The sequence below is a fragment of the Phocoena phocoena genome, chromosome 8, assembly GCF_963924675.1.
Source record: "Phocoena phocoena chromosome 8, mPhoPho1.1, whole genome shotgun sequence".
Taxonomy (NCBI): domain Eukaryota; kingdom Metazoa; phylum Chordata; class Mammalia; order Artiodactyla; family Phocoenidae; genus Phocoena; species Phocoena phocoena.
This window is the reverse complement of record NC_089226.1, coordinates 48,625,186-48,629,654: the sequence shown is the minus strand read 5'-3', so window position 1 is coordinate 48,629,654 and position 4,469 is coordinate 48,625,186.

Here is a 4,469-nt window from a genome sequence, read left to right as displayed (position 1 = left end):
CAAACCTACAGTTCCCATGTAGTATGAGACACTCTTGAGTTGAGAAATTAATGTAAAAAAACTGTGGTTCTGGACAAGTGAAACCTGTGAAGTGTTCAGCAGAAGTAACAACACAATTTTTCTCTAGGGATAGCTCATGGCAAGAGTAATGACCACTAATAAAACAGTTCTACCAAAGTTGAGCTCACAACATTAAATGACAAACTACGTGAGGAAATGCTCCACCAGGAGGGAGAGGCAGCACACATGACAAATGGAAGGATTAGTATATGAACAATCTGAAAGAAAGAAAAAAATAACTGGATAATTTGGGAGGAAGTACAGAATTTACGTGTTTAAAATGACAAAATAGTGGGTGAATTGAACAGCAGATTTTTCATAGCTGAAAAGGGAATTGGTGAATTGAAAATTATGCAGAATACAAACTATGAAGAAAACGTGATGAAATATATGAAAAAGATTGGGATATGGAGAATAGAATGAGCAGCTCGATTTACATCTACTCAGAAGGAGGTGGTAGAGTGAAGAAGAGGCAATACTGGAAGATTCAATGGTTGGAAATTTTAAAAAACAAGGAAAGACATGAATCTTCATGTTTAAAAAAGTATACCAAATTCTAAGCAACATAAAGAAAGATAAATTCAGTTCTAAGCACCTTTAAGTTAAACTGCAGACTGCCAACGATAAAAAGAAAACCTTAAAGACAATCAGAACTTAATCAGGGTCCATTTACTCTTATTGGGCTTATCACACAATAATTAGAAACAGTAAATTAAATAAGGTGAAGTTGCCATTCTGGAAGTCCAAAGAAGTGTTAGTTGTTAGTCTGGTAAAACTGGAAAGGAAAAGCTAACTTTGATGAGTAACTATTATGTGCCAGATACTGTTAGTTTTTTTTTTTTAAAACGTGATATCTAATTTAATACCCAAGAATGCTCAAGATCATATTAACCACATTTTATTTAAAAAGTGAAAGTGAGGGCTTCCCTGGTGGCGCAGTGTTTGAGAGTCCGCCTGCCGATGCAGGGGACACAGGTTCGTGCCCCGGTCTGGGAGGATCCCACATGCCACGGAGCGGCTGGGCCCGTGAGCCATGGCCGCTGAGCCTGCGCGTCCGGAGCCTGTGCTCCACAACGGGAGAGGCCACAACAGTGAGAGGCCCATGCACCGCAAGAAAAAAAAAAAAAAAAAATGTGAAAGTGAGTTCAGACATACGTATCTTGCCCAATCATGCTATTGATAAATGAAAGAGTCAGAATTCCTGAGGATTTGGCCCCAAATTACACTAAACAGAAAACAGATATAAGAACTCAGAACAGAACAGAACAAAACCACATAGCTGTGCTACTAAACTGGTTGTGTAACTTTATTTTAATTAATTAATTATTTTTGTTGTGTAATTTTAGAGAAGCTATAGCTTGAGACTGTTCTCTCATCTGTAAAATGGAAGTAAAAATAGTACTAACCTCATAGGACTGTTGTGAGGAATAGTTATCGTATGTGGGTAATATACAATTTGGCACATGTTGGATACTTTGTAAATGCTATTTGTATTAATTATAGCTAATTAATTCATTACAGCTAACTAATAAAAGTTAATTATGACATTTGGCAGTCACTCATTCTAGGAAGACAACATGTTTTATCCATTTTTTGTTCTCTATAATCCTACATAATGGGAATTTTATTAACATTGAGTGAATTATTAAAGTATGATAATTTATGTTCATAGTATTGACTATGGAACAATAAAAGAAGGTTAGACTTTGGTATTCTCTAAGATTGGAACAGCCAAGTAATCCATTTAGAAAATTTCCCATCAAAAGTGGTAATTTGCAAAACTTTAAGGAATAAATTTAAGTTCTCAGGAGAACTTTTTACATGGAACAACATCTGCCCTCATGTTTAAGATTCAATGGCTAGGCACTTACTGTACTCTACTCCAGAAGGAGAAAAATATGTCTGTTTCTCAGAAAATGTTCTCTGGATTAAAAAAAAAAAAAGGTAATAACATCTATCACATGGGCTTGATGGGTGTGCCAGGAAAATGATAATGCATTAAAAGAAGATTAAAACCCCCAGCTTATAATTTCCTGATATACAGTGTGGAAACACTTTTTTTTTTTCTAAATTTGTTGTTAAAACATTTTTAAGCTATAATGTCATTCTCCCTTCAATCTAATGTAGGAATAATCAAGTGAAATGAATAAGCATATGAATAATAAAAATGAACACAATCTTTGGCATGGTTGCCGTACTTTTTCTTTAGACTCCAGACTGAAAAAATTCCTCCTCCAGGAACTGTTGAAAATTACTTCAGGTTATATCAGAGTTTATATACAATTTGTCTCTCCTACAGCATCTGGAATAATGCCAGTGTTTAGTAAGTGAGTTAATTAGATAACTTAGATTGACAACTACTGAAGTGCCAACTAGTATGCTAATAGCCAAGGATGTCAGGACCTAAACAGCCCAGTGCTTACATGAATACTATCATCAACAACAATCTTCAATATTAAGTAACCGTTAAGGAGTGTGTATGGTACCTGCTGAGGGCCAGGCTACAGTGATGGCTCTTTACATACTTTGATTCCCAAAACTGCCTAATCATAAAAATCATCTGAGATGTATGTTTAAAATGCAGTTCAGGCCCTTGCCTGGAAATTCTGATTCTGTAAGTCTAAATGGACTCAGGTTTGTAGATTTCTTAAAAGGATGGTTCTTATGATTAGGTAATATTTGGTAAAAGAAAAACACACCCCCACACACAAAAACAGCATTTTAATCCACACAGCAACCCTTTGAAGTAAATGAGGTGAATTTATTGAGACTCCCTCAAGGTCACACATCTAGCAAATGACAGAACTAGGATTCGAAATTAGTTCTCCATTCCCCAAACCCTGCAAGTCTACTGTCCGACATTCTCAGCCAAGGCAAGCAAAAGGCTTTCAGATGATCGCTGTTCCTCAAACTTGAGGAAGGTGTGAAGTGAATGCCCTCGAACTAGGCCCTTGGATAAAGTGAGGCCAGTTTCCAACCAACTTAACTGGGACCAGAATGCAGAGAGTAACTGTGGTCAGAAATGGAGTGGGTCTCGTTTGGTTTAAACTCTGCTCTAGTCTGACAAGAAAAAAAATCAGCTGTTTGAGGGTCTATGCCTTTGCCCCTGAGTACAAAGGCAAGCTCTTTTTACAGCCAAGGCAAGCAAAGGGCTTTAGGATTATTGCTATTCCTTCTCACATATGGGCAACATGCCAGGCAGCACTTCCAAAGGTAATAGGCTTTTCTTAGTAATAGAGACAGCTCTGCCTATACCCTCCCAGTAGGAGTACCACTGTACCTTTTGTGTTATACTAACCTTTCTTTAGCTTTTCTGCATGAGAACTCCTGTCTGTCCTCAGATTTCTGAGTAAACAATGTCAGTATTTACCAAGAACATCTAGGTGCATGGAGAACACTGTAGGCAAAGTAGATCCAACTGTCAGGATGCAGTGTCTTAAAAACATCAGGTATGAGAATATGAGGGGGAAAGGGACTACTCTGTCCTGTGAGCTTCCACTTTATTTAACTTATTTATGTGTTTATCTTCCACACTTGACTTTGAGCTCCTTTAGAACAGGGATGGTTTGTCATTGAATTTCTAGGGGTTTGCACGGGGCAGAACATAATAAATGCACAATATGTTTGTACTATGAATTTGTGAACGAATTTATGTGATTTTAAGCAAATAGACTAATCTCATTTGGTCTCAGTTTCTTTCTCTGAAAGATGTAGGTAATAATAACAGGCCATCTATTTCACAGGGTTGTTGTACTACTGAACGGAGACACGTGAGAACACCCTGTAAACCATAAAACATCATATACGGATACAAGGCAGATGGATTATGTCCCATCATCATCTTATCCAGTGCATAGTATTTATCATGGTGCCTAGCCCAGAGTAAGCACTCAGTGTTTGACAACTCACCTGAACCTTAATTTACCATGAACACAGCAGCACATGCTCAATTTCACTGAATTCACTTCAGCCCCATAAGGTGGTTACAATATTATCATGTAATACATGAAAAAGCAAAACCTAGAGAGACCAATGACTTGCTCAAGGTCACACACAGAGAGTTATGGAAGAGCTTGGACTAACCATGTGGGTATCATTTCAAAGTCTCTGTCCTTAACAATTAACGAGCTAGAACAGAGCTGGAACTGCCAGGGTGGGGTGGGGAGCTAAAAAAGAAGAGGCGGAAAGAGAATTAAATACAGAGGATAATACCTCAGCTCATGGATGCTAACGTCTAGGCAATATAGAGAAGATAGCAAATAATATTCCTAGGCATAAAATGGATTTAAATCTAACATATTTTCTTTAAAACAAACATTCATGGCCTCAATATAGTTTCCTTAAGAAAACGAAAAGCAAACAAACTCTGTAATCAATTCCTTCAACAAATTTCATTACCAAAGTGTGAT